This window comes from Musca autumnalis, unplaced genomic scaffold (genome assembly GCF_047663935.1).
Source record: "Musca autumnalis isolate F117 unplaced genomic scaffold, ASM4766393v1 scaffold_2, whole genome shotgun sequence".
In the NCBI taxonomy this organism is placed as follows: domain Eukaryota; kingdom Metazoa; phylum Arthropoda; class Insecta; order Diptera; family Muscidae; genus Musca; species Musca autumnalis.
This window is the reverse complement of record NW_027411755.1, coordinates 267,716,647-267,737,715: the sequence shown is the minus strand read 5'-3', so window position 1 is coordinate 267,737,715 and position 21,069 is coordinate 267,716,647. Positions and strand designations below refer to the sequence as shown.

At 32.8% G+C, this 21,069-nt stretch overlaps 1 protein-coding gene across 11 annotated transcripts in view; it reads left to right on the top strand.

The window, feature by feature from the left end:
* Window positions 1-21,069, top strand: part of Pde1c (Phosphodiesterase 1c) — a 344,920-nt gene that overhangs the window by 122,555 nt on the left and 201,296 nt on the right. For 3 of the 11 annotated variants that reach the window (XM_073964939.1, XM_073964938.1, XM_073964934.1), the window contains exon 1: window positions 16,723-16,884. The exons of 3 other annotated variants lie outside the window; for them this stretch is intronic. The gene's annotated coding sequence lies outside the window, so the exon portion shown is untranslated. Of the gene's footprint in view, window positions 1-16,130; window positions 16,885-21,069 lie in introns of those variants that run through there. 5 more of the 11 variants (XM_073964942.1, XM_073964941.1, XM_073964940.1 and 2 more) reach the window with 5 other exon arrangements.

Here is a 21,069-nt window from a genome sequence, read left to right as displayed (position 1 = left end):
GTTTGTTGCACAATAAACTGCAGACGATGCTACATCTTAGCGGCCAAAGTAAATCCTGGCAAATGTGTACAAATTAAAAGAGAAGAATTCGCTGTATTGGTAAACCGCATGCGCATCAAGTGATTTTGAGAATTTCGCGATTTACACGCTTTTCAAAATGAACATTACCCGATACAATTTTATTTCCAGATTATACCCCATTTAATGGAACCCAACATTTATTTGAAAGATATACATATCTTCTGCTAGATGTTAGCGTGTTTTCGAGAAGTGATTAGAATAAAAAATGTGATTTATTGCGTGAAATTTAACTAAAATAGAAGAAAAACTTCGACCTATTTTTCTTACATTTTGTTCAACTAACTCACAAAATAAATTTTATTAAATATTTTCTCTTACAAAAATTTTATAAATATCCTCAATATATTTTTTGTTTTTTGCTATAATATGCAAACCGCTTAACGGATTTGTATAGTTTTGGTTTCATTTGAATCTTCGCGATGTTTAGATTACGTACATATTTTTTATATATTTTTCAGATGCATAAACAGCTTGAATTTTATTAGAAAAAGTTGTAAACTACCAATTGTTTTGAATGCTTTCCTAATTTCCGCGAAAATGTACAACTTTTTCACTAAAGTTATGGGACCTCAGTAAACATATAGTATGTAGGGAGCCCCTAATTAAGAGAGTTTCTCAATATAATGATTAGAGTCTTTTAAAGATTTTTTTCTTTTTATCAGAATTGAAACTGCCATAACTTTTGCGCGCAACAACCAAAATTAGTTTCTCGAACAGATTTAAGAATGGGATTTTTTTTCCCAATCTATGTACCAAAAATCTTTCATGTAGCTTAAAAAAATTTTTTTAATTTTTTTTTTATGGAAAACTAAAAAATTTTGTCTTTTCTTCATATACTGTATGTTGTATGTACTACCAGCAAAAAGCAACAACTTTTGGTGCTGCGTTTACTCTAAAAATTTCAAAGCTGGTGATAAATCTCAGCTTGAACGGTTGGTTAAACTTTGCGGGAATTTAATATCGTTTAGGCAGTCAAAGTGTTTAAAAGTGAACCTAACATAGATAAAACGGACACTTATTTATTTTAAAAAGGAAAGATAGAGAATGACCACAAGAAAACAAATTACCCAAAACATTTTTTTCTGCAAGGCAGTATATTTAAAGAAATTTAGTGAAACCGCGATTTAACGAAAAAATTTGAATAATTGTTCAGGTAAGTTATTCAAGGATATTTGAAATATTTAATACTAGCTTTTAAACAATGTAAAGCGATTTGTGAAACAACAGTCATGCAGTGGGTGAAGATCGTATTGATACCCGATCCTTAATGTTTGTGTTATTTGTGGTCAGTTCTCCGAAAATTAACATTAGCCTCATTTATAAAATTGTCATATTCCCTCCAGTTCTTCGTCCATTATTCACTGCTATTGGGTATTATCATGATGCAATGGTAAGCACACCACCCTTGCACGCAGAGTGCCTGGTTTCGATTCTTAGGCCAGACAACGCCATGTTTTCTCAACGTAATGTTGGCGAAATTTACGTGTTATTCAGCCATGTAAGTTTCTCTAATGCCCTTAAAATCAACCACTAGGTAACCGGGTAGGTAGCTACCCTTTAGTTATCTTTACCTACGCGTTTGGTAATTTCTACGTGCCATTTACTGAGGCGTGTAATTTTTGAAAATATGTGGTAACATTGGTGGTTTCCATTTATGATTTCGCAAAAACATTGCCACATATAAGTGTATTACAATTTTTAACACATTGGCAACGATCTACCAGGCAAAATCATTGGTGTAAGTAACACGGCCGTTTTCGACCCGGTAAAGTTACCTATGGGTTGAAATTATAAAATTTTGCTTACACGGGAGATATCTATGAACTCATAGATAACTACGCCTAAAAATTAAGGGCATAAAAGTGTTGTCTTAGACACCCCGTTCGGACTCGGCTAAAAAATGTAAGTCCCATATCATTGAGCTGATATGAATCGGGATACACTCATTGATATAAGAGAAGTCTCCCTTGTCCCTTCGGGGATATTTGTGGGAACAAATATATGTCTGTATTCACAACTACCCACAATTGTTGCATAGAAAGAAGTTAGATTACGATATACACTTTCTTTATCACTCGAATGTAGGCATTTTGGAGTCATCCAGAGTTATTTTTCCCAGACCTGATGCATTGGTTCTGCATTGGTTAATTTTGACTGTAAAATGTAAGGTTAAGCCAGAAATCGGAAGAGAGCATAAAAAACTTGTTGGCTTCAACCCATTTTTACCCGATTTCCTACAGTGATGCCAACACAGTTTCCACGTAAATTAATTTTAATGTTCGACATAATGGGATCCCTCCTAAAACAATTCATTTAAAGGATTTCAGTCATGCTATATAGAATATGTTAACAGTTCGCGAATTCTGAATGGGTGAAACTCGGATTCCTCGATTGTAAAACATTTTTGGTTTTTACCATATACGGAGATTTCTGAGTGAAATCGGGCACTTTTTCAAAATGTGTTTTTGATTTCCTATATTTTTTGCTGTTGATACTGCTCATCAGGAAAACACTTCAATATATTTTCCGACTTTGTTTACTTACAGTTCCAGGGATATTGCGCCTTGAAAAAGTCGAATTCTATAAAAACTATATGCAAAGAAATGCTCATAACTTCTTTAATATTTGCCAAAAAATACAAAAAAAATATTTTTTTGCTGTTTTATCAGCTATCTAATAAAAAATAGAACAACATTTTGCACAATGGGCTTGGATGCAATTTTCGCGATTTTTTTACTTAAAATCAATTTTTATCCATTATCGTACTAGATGTTTTAGAAAAATTCTTAAATAAAACTACAAAACAAATGTTAATAAATGTATTTTTTAGTTTTTGGTAAAATAACAAATGCTTCACATTTAAAGGAAAAATTTTATTTTTTTTTAATTTTAAAAAATTTAGAAGAAATATCAATTATTAGGATCCCACTACAAAATATGACTTAAAATTTTAGTAATTAATCGTAGTTTAATACAAAAAAAAAAAATCAAGAAAATCGAAGAGTACAATCATTGCTAAAAATTGATTTTAAATATTGCATCCAAGACCACTGTGCATTTTTTCTATTTTTTATTTGATAGCTGATAAAAAAACAAAACATTTAAAAAAATGTTTTCTATATTGACCAATATTACGAAGGCGGTTCGGAAACTTCTTAGCCTATCAATGAAAGAGAATAGTTAGTTTTTCAAAAATATTTTTATTTTTCAATATAATCTCCTGAAACTTCAATACACTTAGTCCAACGCTTTTCTAGCAATTCTATCCCTTGATTAATATAGTTTTCCTCAAGGTCTTCAAAATAGTGGTTTACAACTTTAATTGCATCTTCATTTGAGGTAAAACGCTTGCCAGCAAGGATTTTTTTAGATTTGGGAACAAGTAAAAGTCACTGGGAGCTAAATCAGGGGAATAAGGTGGGTGGTCAAGCAACTCGTACTTTAATTCGTTGATTTTAGCCATTGTTAAAACACTCTTGTGCGCTGGTGCGTTGTCTTGATGAAAAATTATTTTTTTGTGTTGTAAGCCAGGACGTTTTTCTCGAATTTGTACATTTAATTGATCCAAAAGTTTGCAATAGTACTCTGAATTTATTGTTTTACCCTTTTGCAGATAGTCAATCAATAAAATACCTTTGAAGTCCCAAAAAAAAGTTGCCATAACCTTACCAGCCGATTGAATTGTTTTTGCCTTCTTTGGAGCACTTCCACTGAAGCTGGACAGTCCATTGTTTGGATTGTTCTTTTGTCTCTGGAGTATAGTGGTGGATCCATGTCTCATCAACAGTTATGAAACGACGCTCAAAATCCATTTTATTTCGCTTAAAACGATCCAAACAAGCTTGAGAAATGTTCATTCTTATGCGTTTTTGATCGACTGTTAACAAATGCGGCACCCATCTTGCAGAAAGCTTTTTCATCTGTAGTTCTTCATGCAAAATTAAATGGACTCGATCATTTGAGATGCCCATGATATTAGCAATTTCACACACTTTTATCCGTCGATCATTTAATACCATATCATGCACTTTGGCTACAATTTCTGTTGTTGTTGCTGTTTTTGGACGTCCACTACGTGGTTCATCTTTAATGCTTGTACGACCACGTTTAAATTCAGCAACCCAATTTTGTACTGTTGCATATGAAGGAGCGCTTTCACCTAACACATTCACCATATCATTATGAATTTCTTGTCCCTATAAACCTTTTTTATGTAAATATTTAATGACAGCACGCATTTCTAATGCGTCTTTTTTTAACACCTCTTTCTATATGAAGGAGTTGCCAGATCGAAACAAAATTTAATTAGATAATTTAGCAGGTCCTCAATATTGATTTGATCTACATTGAGAGTATTATAAAACTTTCTTTTGGTACAAACTTGGCCGACAATACTGGTGAGGGTTAAAAATTTTTTGATATGCAAAGAATAAGGTTTTTCTCATAAGAAATCAATAGAGTATTAAGTCCACAGTTATAGAGGACGCTTGAAATACATTACGTCTAGCACTTCTGGCATATATTAAGTACAGCGAGGAAAGGCAGAGTTATTTTTCAGAATTTGCTACAAACTATCCACTCCCTAAATGCCACCAACTGCTTTTATTAAAAACTGAAAACTTGTATCCAATCAATTTCAAATATCTTAAAATCACCAAACGCAGTCATATTAAACTTGGAGACAGTTCAGCCTAAAACTGTCCATCACAATGCCATTGATTTGCAAACAAAATTCTTCACACTCGAACGGCAAATAGTTGCTTTTTTGTTTGTTTCATTTGAGTATTTGTAATTTTTATCAATATGTCATATGGCTGTCGATACAGTTAAAGAACTACACTCTGAGGCAGAATACACCACTCTTCTCCCTTGCAGTAGTCAATTCATAACTCGCAAATATTGTAAACGAGATTTATTGCACTGACGTCAGTCAGACAAGTGGAAAATACTGTACCCAGTATCTGTGCAATTTGCAGATCGTGAATTGTTGCGGATAAAGTATTACCAGTTAAAATGCCAAACGCATTTGTCGTTTATTTCTTTTTTTAAATGAAAAAACATGACACAAACGTCCAACGTTACACCAATTGAATGGACGGTTTAATGGAATATTACAATTTGCTTAATAGTAATTTGAGACGGAAATGGATTATTCAATAGTTACATATATACAACAAAGAAAAATTAAGTACAAAACATATTTCCGTTTAAGTTAACCAAATGTAGTTTTTGTTTTTCCTTATCTATCAAAATATGTTGGCAGAACCTTAGTTATACATACCTGCGTTGCAAATAGTAGTACTCTATTCTTTCTTCTACAGACTACAATAGAGTTGCACGTAAGGTTTCTTGTGCGTAATATCTTTACTATTTTATGTGTAACATTAAAGTATCCGACATTATTCATTACAATTATGTCCGAACACGTACACACATGTTGGTCAATTTAATAAAATTATTATTATCACCACTATTTCTATGTTTCAAAATAGCTACATTATAATAATGAGCTTAGATTCTCCCGCCTCCTTGACGGATAATTTTTAATATTTCTGCATCATGTCTATGTTTGTTTAATTAACCTACATTCGTCCAAATCCATTAACATTTATTTCAAAATTTTAAGAACCAATTCAATCTAATTAGAGCTTAAGCAATTTATGTGAATGATTATAAGGTTTCTATTATTTTAGCGCATTAAAAGACTTTTTTCGTTTAAATGTCATAATTAAACACACAAATTCAGAATTTAAGTTCCTCTTGACTTTTCTGCACATTTACACATATGTATGTGCTCGTTTTGATTTTTTCCATCATTGCCGTTCTACTAAAAGATTTTCTTGGAAATTACCAAAATATTGTTGAGAAGCAACGAAACATTCTAAGGACCTGACTTTCTCAAGTGAAACGTGAAAACATTCGAAATTTGACGCTTGGATAATCATTGAAACTCACACCAGGTACAATTCTCTGTGCAAAATTGCTTTCCATTTTCTATGAAATCCCTTATCGTCAAATCCTTGCAAATTGCTGTGAACTAAGTGTTGCATTAATTAAAGATTATGTTTTATTTGTGAAATAACATTATCGAGTTCACATTCGTGTGAATTCATACAGTATGCAAAACATACATTCGCACGCCCCACCAAAAGTTAATGAAAACATTTTTAATGAAGTCTTCGTGTGCTAATGATGATGGTTCCGATGAACATCATTGAAAAAGGGTACAGTGGTGATTATACGTTGGGATGGTAACATATTGATATAATGGCGCCTTAGATCCACTTCTATGTATACCAAAATGAATGCTTCGACTAGCTGAGTCAATCCGACTATGCGAGTCAGTCTGTCCATCAAAACCATGTAATCACGTTACACGTCGCAATTTTGATAGGATCGTAACGAAATTTAGAAATTGAGCTCCAGAGATGAAGAAGCATGATAACTTGGACGATGATCAGATAAACTTCTGTGGAGAAATGGTCAAGGTGATATTATTGTGCGAAAATATAGAAGCAATAAAGTAGGTTAATGTGGGTGATCAAGAAACTGCGATGTCGAAATAGTCACTTTTCTATCCCATGTTTCCTGTCCCCAAAGCATGAGTTGCTCCCATCATTGTATTATTTTGGACCACGCCAAAACGTGCAAGTGAGGATCCATGTGCTATCTATATTTTCATTAGATAATAGCCGTATACCTCTCACGCATTTTGACATATAATATGAGCAAACCAGGGCCGATTACTTATTTTAGTCAAAAGTATTAAAAATGCGGAATTCTGCAAAGTCCGATTTGGGTTTTCTATATTTTTAAAATATATATAAATATATACACAAATACCCTGTGCAACATTTTTAAGGTAATCTTGTGCAAACAATTTGAGCTGCGGATTTTTTTAAAAGTACAGACCCAAACGACAAAAACCCTAGTTGGGTTTTGTTGTGTCAGATCCAGCTTGGATTTTATGGTCCCATCTAAACATGGTTAAATATTGACTTTTTAAAGCATTTCTAGGCTATATCTCTGAAACCTATGTGAATCTTCTGAAGCAAATTTCTAGATAAGGGCAAGAATAAAAATATTTGGAAAAATAATGTACTCGAAAAACTACATTTATTGCCTCAAATTGTATAAAATATCAAAAATTTCCATAATTTGTATACATTTCGCACCATATCTCCAAAACCGTTAATTTGTTCTTAATGTTTTCTTTTAGAAAAATAATACACAACCCTTCAGAACATTCCATTGTTGGAAAATGTCTCTATCACGTTGTTTTGAGTATGTTTTTTAACGACGATTTAATAAATATGTCAATAATGTGGTGAAATCCGAAATCCGAGAATAAACCGTTGGTGTGAACTGTGTTTGAAATGCGTGTTGTAAAATATATGAAACAAAATACCGCTGAAACAACATGAAGTGAGCATTTTAGAGTTTCCGAATGTTCTAAAGAATTGCTGAGAACATTATTTACAAGATATTTGTTAAAGGTTACTTGGTCCAACTCACAATAGTTTAGCTGATACTCACCAGAATTTCAGCAATTATGAACAATTTTCTATATTTTATCGATTTTGATGACTCAGATGGAGTTTTTCTTATGTGGTCTGTTCAAAAGATAAATTCTACTAGTTTGTGGCTACAATATTGCAAAATACTGCAAGGCCAAATTTCTATTCGTTTCTGAGTAAAGACCCGATAAATGAAAAAAACTGTATTCTTCGACCGGTTTAGATGAGGCTATAAAATCCGAACTCGATCTAGCGGGACAAAACCCTACTAGGGTTTTTGTAGTCTCAATATGTACTTTCAAAAAATGCATACTAGAAGTTGTTTGTATTTTCAGTGTTACATAGTGATATATGAATAAAGAACAAAAAATTAAGTTTCCACTATTGTAATACGCGAACTATTGTAGTTTACCAGTAACTATTACTGAATCAAATTAAGTGTTTTTGAACAAAGCTCAAAAAAAAATAATAATTTACGTGGAAGTTATGACCGCATAAATGAATAAACATAAGTAACAACACGTTGAATATATTGATCTTTTTTACATTGCTATTCGATTGCTGGTTAAACCATTCAAATAACGGACAACTGTCCCAAGTAAAAAAAGAAGAATACAAAATGAAATTACACTTCTAATGTATCACTTTTAAAAATTTCCACTGCATCCACTTTTTATGGCTAAAGGCCAAAATTTAGAGCGACATTTTTTCTAAAAAACCTATTTTTTGGATACAGTATATACAATATCCTTTCGAGTGTAGAGCTGGTATCCCGCTATATCTTAGTTTTTGGGGGTCCGGATCAAATAAATCATAGATCGTGAAAATCCATCCACTAGATCGGCGAAAAGGTCTACTTCAAAAATTGAAAAATTTGAGAAAAATGTTTTTTTAAAATATCGCGGATTAATTCACGTTTTTTGTGGATCGTTTCTTTTTCTGTTAAGAAACCGACACATCACTAGCGTTTTTACGAAAAAAGAGATTTAAAAACTTAAGAGGTATGGAAACTGTATCCGATTTATCCCAAAAATACTGTGTGATGCTACATCCACGGTTCTTGATGGATTTTATCGAAATAGGTTTAGATCCATGTATTTTTCACGGTTGATAGTGAAATCGGATGCGCATAAAAAGTGTGTGCACATTGTGCAAATTATTAGCACTATACAATTTTTTGCACACTAAACTGCAGACGATGCTACATCGCCGTCGCCAAAGTAAAGCTTGGTAAATGTTTACAAATGAAAAGAAAACAATTCGTTGTATCGGGAAACCGCCTGCGCATAAAGTGATTTTGAGGATTTCGCGATTTACACGCAGTTACAGTTACAGTTTTCCCTCAAAATTATTCCCCATTGAAAGGTACTCAAAATTTATATGAACATCTTCCTCAAAATGTTTGCGTGTATTCGGGAAGTGATTACGAATTTTACCTAACATAGGTGAATAACTCCGACCTAGTTTTCCAACATTATCTTCAACTTACTCACAAAATAAATTTGAAAAAAATTATTTTTTTCTTACATATTTTTTTGTTTTTGCTATAATATGCAAACCGCTAAACAGATTTGTAAATCTTTTTTTAATATATTTAAGATGATCAAAAAAGTTTATTCGAGCTTGAGGTCCATAAATTTGGTTTATTTATTTATTGTCTCGAATATTTCGAAATTTTATGAATTTCATCTTCAGGGAGTATTTTTTTCCTTTTTTATGTGCTTTTACAAAAAAGAAATAATTTTACAATTTACATTGCTGTGATACATATATTAAGACGTACTTCTATTTATTTTGTAGATATAAAATACTCCCTGAAGATGAAATTCATAGAATTTCGAAATATTGGAGACAATAAATAAACCAAATTTAGACCTCAAGCTCGAATAAACTTTATTTGTCAACCAAATAAAAAGATCGAAGAAAACACAAAAATAATTATATTTAAGATGTATAAACCCCTCAGTAATGTAGGCGACATTTCCTGAGTATTTCAGCCATGTAAAACTTCTCTATAAAGTGGTGTCGTAAGACACGCCGTTCGGACTCGGCTATAAACAGTAGGTCCCATATCATTGAGCTAATATGAATCGGGGTGCACTCATTGATATGAGAGAAGTCTCCCCTGTCCCGTCTGGGATGTTTGTGGAACAATTATATATAATTATAAGATGTATAAACGGCTTGAATTTTATTAAAAAATGTTGCAAACTATAAATTTTTTAATTCTTTCTAATTTTCCGCGAAAATTTACAACTTACAACTTAGCCTTCGTCCACCCACTAAAACAATATGCCTGATGATCGGTCTAACCACCCTGAAACGTAGCATAGTGGTTAAATGTGTAGGGCTTCGGTGGATTCCTAATTTTTCAATGTACCTCTTAGGTAAAAAAGCTCAATTCGAAAGAGAATTAATTCAAATATCACTCTAAAAATGAGCTTCACGTTAATAAGGCAAAACAAAAACAAAAAAATGTTGTCTTTTCCTCATATACTCATATACGCACAACATCTTCTGAGTGAATTCATGACGAAAAACCATTAATAAGACATTTTAAGTGTCAAATGATAAAAACGATCTGGATATAATCGCAAAATATGGCCCTAAACCCTATATCAAAAACAAGGGCTGCTAAAGATGTCATATGTTACGATTACAGATTTCTTGTATTCAGAGACTCTCAGTGAAATTTGATTTGGACCATTTCTTTTTTTAACAATATACCCAATACAAGTTATATACTTGACTTAGTATGGAATCATGTAAAATGTACAGTTCAAAATTTAAACAAATAATTTCACCCGTTAATATATAAATTTGTAAGGAAATTTTCTATTTATTTATTTATTTATTTTAAATTTTAATTATGATTTTATTGAGAGATTCCATAAGAGGAAGAATGTAATTATTGAGGCTAAGCGACAAATTATTTTCTAGTTTTAAGTACATTTATAAATAAAGCACTGAAACTTAATTTTTTTAATTATTTTTTTTTTAACTTTTTAGTAAATAGATTTTTTGACCACTGAGAAGTCCACAACCAAATTACAGTCAATTTAGGCCGAAATGTAGATAAAAACTTTAAATTGCCTGAATTGATGTGGTTCCGCTATATGGAGCTACACCAAAATCTGACCCATGTCCAAAATTGTTGGTGGGGTATTTTCTGTACAATTGGTAACTCCAAATGCCAAGTTACAGCCAATTCGGACAAAAATTAAGACAAAATCCTCAAAACACCTGAAATCGGGTGGTACCGCTGTATGTGTGCTATAGGAAAAAATGGACCCATATTGGTTTTGGTTTCATAATCATGTATTATCATCCAAATCTGAAAATTGTGCAAAGTTTCAGTTCGATTGGTCAACTGCAATTGTGTTAAAAATGAGTTACTAGATTTGAACTAAACGGACTCCAAAGCAAGTTAAATAAAACGCATCTAAGGTCATCGGCTAAAACTTAAGAAAATATTATACCTAGATATATAGTTTATTCTGAGACTCATAGTTAAATTTTGTGTAGAAGGAAAAAATATAGAAAAAAATGCATTAAAACATTGGGAAATTTTTCGGTTTCTTTTGGCAAAATTGATACATATATTTTCATGATATATAATAACTTTAGTGATGTGTAATATAATTTCTTTGATGACCTATAGTGAAATTTGACAAAGAAAATGTTTTGTGGGGCAATTTGGAATAAACTCAGATGAAGTGCGACTATAACCCTAAAAGGTGTTTTTTTTAGCATATTCCTGGCGTGTACATACAATTTACAGATTTGTTGTATTCTGAGACCTACAGTAAAATTTTATGACGTGCAATTTAAAGGAGGTTTTAAATGATTTTGATAAAAGGGACCAAAAAGACCACTTTGATAAAATTCATAAGGGTTAGTTTTTTATCAAAAATATTCCCCACATCCTCCTCAGTAAAGTTGCCAAAGACACTATGTACCTAAACTGCAAACATACCAAAATATCTTTATTTTCTCTATAACTTAACTTGCACCGCCTACTTAGACTACTTCCCGATGTAATCTTAAAAACGCCGATACTCATGCCTTATATATTTAGCTCTACTATGATAATCTGCTTAGTTTTCTTTGTCATTTTTTGTCGCACAGTGTAATGGTAGAAATTATTTTGTTCCTCTAAATTCTTTGGTCATTCATAATCAATTCAATAAATTATTAAAATTTAGCACACATAACATGTAATTAATAACGATTCTATTAGGTGGTTATAGGTGTACGAACACGTTTTTTGCATACTACATACAAGTTATATACTTACTTACCTCCTTTCTAACAGAGCCTTAATTTATATATCCTTGATTTACCCCCACACCATTTACATGAGGTTTCATAACAACACTAGCACTTCTGCTGATTATATATTACATTGGGAATATCTCATCAACCTGTTGCCATTCCATGTTATTTTTGGTACATTTCATGTAAACGCACAACAGAGACGTTAATCACATACGCCTAAAAGTAAACACTTGAATCTACGCACTTCTACTCTCCAATATAAGTACTTTCGGAAGCATTACATTAGCAGAGATTTAATATGTTTACTGACAAAAAGCTTATTTTATTTAATACACAGAAAGAAAATTCTTGAAATTTGATTAGTAATGCGAAACTATTTTTGTCGAAACGCTTTCTGACATTTCAGATATTTATTATAAACCAACAAAATTAGGTCTGTGCTATGTGCATACAGTTTTCGTTCCTAGTGAAATCTGAACGAAAACATGTTACTATTCAGGTATTTCATAAATTCGACTACATTTTCGTTTTCGTAACATTTCATTTGTAATTCAGTTGTTATTCAGTTGTTATTCGAATTATTTCACTTTTAATTCGAATTATATATTATAGTTGTTATTCGACTTATTCCATTTGTAATTCGAATTATTCCATTTGTAATTCGAATTATTCCATTAGTAATTCGAATCATTTTATTTGTAATTTTGGGTGTTTATTTGAATCCCGGAGAGGAAGAAGCCTATTGGTTTTGATGATGACCGGATAATATTCAAGGGTTGGAATGGGCAAATATCTTATTTGTGGAAAAAGTCAACGTCAACAAGTCGGAATTTTGATAAGATCCCCACGTTGAAGGGGGTTGCGCAGAAGAAAATGAATGTATAGAGTTTGGTGATGGCCGAATAATATTCACGGTTCGGAAGGACAAAAAATCTTATGGGGATAAAATTCAAGAAATTCAAAAATCATATGTGAATATCTCCGTTTCTAGTAGAACAAGAAAAGGTAGCAGCAATACCCAGCTGACTGAACTGGGCTGTAATGTTAGTGTCAAATTCCATACGACATTTTATATATTTATTTCTATGTTCGATGTATATTAGGGATATATATTTTTTGAAGAACAAATTTATTCATCAGAAAAAAACTATTTCCCATAAAGACTCCTTCATATCATTGACATGTAACCTCCTCCAGGTCCGAACGACATGCCACACACTAAAACACCGCTTATAGTGGCGGTACAATATTTGTTAATATGTGTGGTATTTTGTTAAACTTGAAAAGAATAAAGCCCTAATAAACATGTGTTTTTTGTTTTTGAAAGCAAACGATTGAAACAGCTTCTCTTTTTTCAATGAATTACCAGCTACCCCAAACATATTTGCAAGAATTCTACTTTCTATTTTTTCAAAATATTCAATCAAATGTGAAAAATATTAGTTTTTTAAATTCCAATAATTTGTAGACATTTCCTTATTTTGTTTACATGTACGTTGACACTAACGATTATAAACAAAAACAAATTTCTATGTGGTTGTTGTTGAGTTGTATTTGTTGTAGTATTTACTTTACCTGGTTTGTTCAACCATGGTTTCTAGTAGGGATATTTCGAAAGAAAAGCTCGTGAATGGAAAAAAGAAAATATCAATTTTATTTTAAACCCTACACCACAATATATTATAAATTTGTTTGTCCGATAATTCATGTAACACCGCGAAATATCTCGATGAGATAAAGCGATTTCGGGTTAAATAAACTATTAGTTTTTAGTGGTGATCGTGAAATATTTAGGGGGTGAAATGGACCAAACAACCAAATTTTATCCGATTTTGTAGCGACTCTGTAGGTCGCAATGATGGTCAGATAATATTTAGCGATTGAAATGGACCAAAGTTTTGTGTGAAAATTTATAAAATTGTTAGTACAATGAATATATCAGATAACAGAGTTACAGCTTAGTATATACAGGGATCCACAGTTTTGTGTGTAGTGTAACCATTATCACGCTAGAGGTCGCATTTATATTTTAATACTGATACATTTTTGCACGAAGTAAGAGGTTTTGTCAAGGAAAATGCCAATAATTTTGAAAAATGACCGGATAGTATTTAGCGGTTGAAATTGACCATTGTGGGAAAAATATCCAAATTTAATTTTTGGTCCAAATTTTACAAAACTATAACACCATCTCTTGATCTATCAATTAATTATATCAATCATATAAAACAAATTCTGTGGAAAACTATTACCTAGATGAAGTGGTGTAGGGTATCACGGATACCATGGCCACGGATTAAACAAAAACCAGTAAGGAAAGGATCAAAGTCGGGCGGGCCGACTATATGATACCCTACACCACTGTGAATAGGTAAAATATATATGGGAGCTAAATCCAAATGTGAACAGATTACGATATAATTTGGCACAAATTAGACATACATAGCGTCTTTGGTGCATCAAATACCTTATATCGGGCGAAAATATAAATTGGAGCTATTTCCAAATCCGAACCGATTTCGATAAAATTTGGCACTCTTATTTCTAGACTAAATTCCGTCAAACATTCAATATTTCATTGAGATCGGACATATATAACGTCTTTCGTGCACCAAATACCAAAAATCGGCCGAAAAATTATATGGGAGCTATATCCAATCTGAACCGATTTTGATATAATTTGGCACATTTATCTATAGACCTAATTCCGTAACACATTCCAAATTTCATCAAAATTGGACAGACACACCGTGTTTGGTGCATCAAATACTTCAAATCGGCCGAAAATATATATGGGAGCTATATACAAATCGGAACCGATTTCGATATAATTTGGAACATTTATCTATAGACCTAATTCCATCACACATTCCAAATTTAATCAAAATTGGACAGATACAGCGTGTTTGGTGCATCAAATACCTCAAATCGGCCGAAAATATATATGGGAGCTATATCCAAATCTGAACCGATTTTCACCAAAAGCAATAGCGTTCTTCATTAGGCTAAAAAAATGATCTTCTCCAATTTTCAGCCAAATCGAACAATAAATGCGACCAGTACGTTGCGAACGGACGGACGGACATGCATAAATCGACTCAGAAAGTAATTCTATGCATATGCCTAGAAGGAACTATGGGTCTATCTCTTTTCCTTAGACATGTTACATACAAATGCTGTAACACATAATACCCTTCCCACAGGGTGGTGTAGGGTATAACTAGGGTAAACATTCATACAATGGCCGTTTAGACAAGGAATTCACAATGCTCATCATATCTCAGTCAACTTAGTTCGAGTCAATAAAAATATTTTTTTTTTTCAAACAGACAAATCCATTTTTTGACAGTGTAATCAAAAAGCTTTCCTCACACATGTCTGTTAATTTACATAGAACGAAATAAAGCTTTATACTTTTAACAGTCCTTAACCATTATATTCCATGGCTGTATGTATGATACGTACGTGCAGATACAGATACAACAACAACAACACTGTGTGACGTGATTTTTATACTCCGAATTTCATGTGCGCGCTCTCTCATGTGATGAGATAGTTCTTCCACTGCAAAGGTAAACACATCGAATTCCTGTGGTTTGGTGGGTGGCTGTTCATGTGCGAATGTTTGTTAGTGTCCAATCGGCATGGGAAATGGGTCCAATTGAAAACGAAAGCAAGCAAAATGCATGATTTGTCCGAAATATAAATATTAATGACACTTTCAAAAATAAAAACGTTAAGAACAAAAAAAAAACAAATGGAAAATAAAACGTATTTTTAGACGCCACAAAGAAAAGTATTTAAAGATGACAAACCGTGGACACCTCCGCAAATCACAAATCAAAACAATCGATGCCAATTTTGATGCTCTCCACATGAAGTGAGAGTGAGAGAATAAATTCACCAGCTATAGGGGGTAGAGGTCGATGTCTAGCAAAGGTCTAGCGACGTCGTGGTAGCACCTGCTATTTGTACAGGTTAATAAGCCCTCCAAAATTATTTGGTATGGGTGCGTTTGCAGTATTCTTCTTTGTTAGTGTATTTATGCCTAATATTTGAGAATAAATATTCTGATTCGCATCATTGTTTTCTTTCTCTCTGTTCTGCGTGCGGTAAGGTGTCTCTTGTGTTGCTTACAGCTGTCATTGGGGTCGACTTTGGTGGGTCTGCATGCTGCTGCTCTTCATTGTCTCTACTCGCACAGAACAGATACTATGTGTGTTGTTGCGGCTGTTTTCAGCCAGCCAACCAGCCAGTCAGTTGATTTCCAGATACGTTTGTAGATGCATGAGGCAGGGAGGCCCGCTGTTGTGTCAGTGTGCGTGTAAATGTTTTTGTTTTTCTGTTTGTTGTCTTTTCGCTTCTACGTTTTGGCAAACTCCGAAAATCCAGTTTATCCCATGAAGGCAAAACGTGCGGACGCTTTTAACGGTTAAGCAGAAAAGAACGCAAATCAAAGCATTCATTCATCTTCAGTGGGTTATATCGTCGCGTGTACGTTGTTATTTTGCAAATCGCTCCCGCGATTGAACTCTCGCCACCACGTTTAATTCATACGCAGGCAATCGGATGGACGGTTTCACCCCCACTAGCTGGGTCGCGATAAACCGCGGCGACGTCGGGCACGTATTGTCCGATAAACAAAAAATATAAACAAACAAAACGAAAAAAATTATACATATATCCGTAACGTAATCGTTCTGAACGTATCGCAAATAAACAAAAACAAATAAATAAACACAGCGCAAAACCGCATGACTTAATGCATCATAAGCAAATTCTCTAACATAAATCGAATATTTTTGCTCGAATGCATATTGAAACAAAACAGCAGAAAATAGAAAAAATACTAAATTGAAAAGTGTTTAGAAAACTAGTCACCTAATTTGTTAAATCTTAAAAAACAACTAAAAAAAGTTGTAGAAAATCAATTAAATAAAAATGATATTTAAATAATTAAAAAAAAAAGTAATAAATCATTTTCAACTTAAGTGTGATCATGTTCTAAGTAATAATATTTTATTTTTTGTTTTTTTTTTACAAATTCTGTTTTTTTTTCAGACATGTGTCTATCGAGTTTTTATAGTGGTTTTAATTTGTATCTTTGATGTTTTGAAATGAAATCTGCCCCAGGAATATGTTAAAGGATGATATACATATATGTACATATGTATGTACATGCAATAATTATGTTATACATAAAAAGTAAATCATCCATCTGAAAAACAGTCGTCTTTTACATGTATTAAAAAGTTGAAAATTATTTTTGTAATCAGGGCTTCATTGTGGAACATTTATCATAACCGGAACCATTCCGACAATTCGAATAAACTGTCCAATAAACTGTTAATACTGTAAAAATTACCTTAAAAATTAGAAAAATGTCATAGGTCATAGAGAGTTATTCCATGTACCTAGAAGCCAAAGTGCAAAGTATCATTAAAATTAGTTAAAAAATTATAAAAATTTTATATGCTACATAATGTACACTAAGTCACATTACTCTGCATACAAAAAGTAAAACGAAAGAAAACCTCGTTGTTTTCGACATACATTTTGAAAATAGGCATGGCGCTCTGGTCCGATACACACCGAGAAGAGACATTGTAGGAGCAAATCATATTCAAAGAACAAAATGGTGTATTTTAAAAATCTGAATATATATATTGTTGTTTCAATCATATATTTTTTATCAGGAAACATAATGACACAAAATATATTGTTGCACCAACAATACATATTTTCAGATTTTTAAAATACACTATTTTGTTCTTGGAATATGATTGCTCCTACAATATCTCTTCTCTGCGTGTACGTCTGCTGTGCCAGCGCAATAAAACAAAAATATATTAGGAATGTGATGATAAGTGGGAAGTGGGATAATGGGTGCCACCGTGGGGTAATGGTAGGCACGTCCGGCTTACACTCTATATGCCTGGGTTCGATAACACGCCGCGTAAAAACATCATACTTTCCAACGGTGACAAGATACCCCTCAGTGTAATGTAGGCGACATTTCCAAATAAAACTTCTTTATAAGTGGTGTCGTAAGACCCGCCGTTCGGACTCGGCGTTAAAAGTAGGTCCTAATTGAGCTCATATTATTCGGCGTGTAGTCATTGATATGTGAGAAGTCTACCGTGTCCCTTCACAATGTTTGTTTGTAAAATACCCTATACAAATGACCTCATTCGATTGGAGACAACACTTTGTTCATATGTGATTCGGATAATTTTAATAGTAATTCGAGAATTTCATTCGTAATTCGACACATTTCAATTGTAAATCGAGAAATCTATTTATAATTCGTTACATTCCATTTGGAATTCAAGTTATTTAATTTGTCATTCGAATTATTCCATTTATAATTCGAATTATTCAATTTGAAATTCGAAACAAAAACATACAAAATTTTTGGTTGCATTGGTTTTATATTTGGTTTTCGATTTACGAATGAAATGTTTCCTAGTACAATGGAATAATTCGAATTATAAATGGAATTCTAGAATTACAATTGAAAGGTTTCGAATTGCAAATAGAATTCTTGAATTAAAAGTTACATGTTACAAATCATAACTGACATGCTACGAATTACATCTCAAAAAGGTGTAAATGAGATAGCTATGCAGAAGGTTTAAATTCTTCAGGAAGCGCACACAGCTATTTTTTGGTGTTTTCTGACAAACCTACTAGGTCCAAGTTTACTTATTTTAGATGCTATACTTCATTATGAATCATTCCGACAACCTTATCCATATGTGGCCCATCTTCGATCTTTATCTAAGTTTGGACATAATATTACGAGAATCAAATTATGGGCCAAATCGGTTGATATGTTCGAGAGTTGTCGTGCGCATATATATCACAAAACGAATAAATGTTGTGACGGTTTAAAGTCTATGATGTCCTGTATAGAAGAAATAACAAGTAAAAAAAGTATCAGTCGGCTATGCTGACAGAGATTCACACAGGCCGAGGGTTGTTTGAATTGAGACTTTTATGAACAGATTGAATGCCGCCGACTACACAACCGAGCAGGTACCTGAAGGAATGGCACAATTTGAAATTCATTCCTTTCATATTTACCGCGTCCAGTAGCCTGGAAGCATGCAGTTGCACACGAAACACAAAATATCACTGAAAACACGATCACCAGGAGTATCTACGGAAAAATTTCAAGACAATTTTAGGCAGTCACTAAATAACGAAATATTGAACTTTTGTGAGAGGTTTACCCGATGTACATTTGGAAGAAGGTTTGGCAAGGTTTCTCGGTCATATCGGATACTCATTATACCCTACACCACTATGTGGTAAGGGGTATTATGTGTTAGTGCATTTGTATGTAACATACAAAAGGAAGCGAGATAGACCCATAGTTCCTTCTAGGGATATACATAGAATCACTTTCTGAGTCGATTTATGCATGTCCGTCCGTCCGTCCGTCCGTCCGTCCGTCCGTTCGCAACATACAGGTCGCATTTGTTGACCGATTTCGCTGAAAATTGGGGAATACCATTTTGTTAGCCGTCGGAAGATCAAGTTCGAAGATGGGCTATATCGGTCCAAGTTTTGGTATAGCTCCCATATATATTTTCGGCCGATTTCACGTATTTTCTGTAACACACACGCTATATATGTCCGATTTCGATGAAATTTGGAATGTGTGACTGAATTTGGTCTAAAAATAAATGTGCCAAATTATATCGAAATCGGTTCAGATTTGGATATAGCTCCCATATATATGTTCGCCCGATTTCACGTATTCGATGTACCAATCACGCTATATACGTCCGATTTTAATGAAATTTGGAATGTCTGACTGAATTTGGTATAGAAATAAGTGTGCCAAATTATATAGAAATCGGTTCAGATTTGGATATAGCTTCCATATATATTTTCGGCCGATTTCACGTATTTTCTGTACCAAACACGCTATATATTTCCGATTTCGATGAAATTTGGAATGTGTGACTGAATTTGGTCTAAAAATAAATGTGCCAAATTATATCGAAATCGGTTCAGATTTGGATATAGCACCCATGTATATTTCCGGCCGATTTCACGTATGCGATGTACCAATCACGCTATATACGTTCGATTTTAATGAAATTTGGAATGTTTGACTGAATTTGGTATAGAAATAAGTGTGCCAAATTATATAGAAATCGGTTCAGATGTGGATATAGCTTCCATATATATTTTCGGCCGATTTCACGTATTTTCTGTACCAAACACGCTATATATGTCCGATTTCGATGAAACTTGGAATGTGTGACTGAATTCAGTCTAGAAATAAATGTGCCAAATTATATCGAAATCGGTTCAGATTTGGATATAGCACCCATGTATAGCATTTCCAAATTAAATGAAACCTTTTCCAAATTAAATGAAACCTTTTCCAAATTGAATGAAACTTTTTCCAAATTAAATTAAACCTTTTCCAAATTAAATGAAACCTTTTCCAAATCAAATGAAACCTTTTCCAAATCAAATGAAACCTTTTCCAAATGAAATGAAACCTTTTCCAAATCAAATGAAACCTTTTCCAAATTGAATGAAACCTTTATTTTTATTGAAAGAAAAAAGCCAGAATATTTTGAAAAAAGAAAGAAATAAAAAATTATGTCGGTTTTCAACAATTTTTTACTTAAATTCTAATCTTAAGTAATGACATAAAAGTGTAACTCGCTGCATATTTTGCTTCCTTGAACTTAAACATTTTACAATTTTTGGACATCAATTTAAGTTATAGCGAAATAATGCTAAAGACAGAATTAAGGGTTAAAAAATTGCTAATAATAACAGGGGCTAATTGTATTACCTAATGAAGTGGTTCACTATTTGCTGCTTGTGAAATTTTCAATGGACATACTCATTACATAATTGGAGCAGTCCTGTTTATTGAGCTATTGGTTACTATGCTCAATCACGTCAACAATATTACGATCTACTGTCTGATCGCGTAGTATCACTCTGGTTCACAATTCTATTTTTGAAAATACCTTTACTATTGTGTTCAACATTGCTGAATATGGCATTCAAAATTTCAAATTACACCGTCTTAATTCTATCATTATGTGTATTCGTTTACTTATTAAGTTTTTGCATAAAAATTATGCTAAAAAAACTTTCAAAAATAGATCGTAATACCGTTGACGTGCTTGAGCATCGTATCGAACAGCTGAATCAA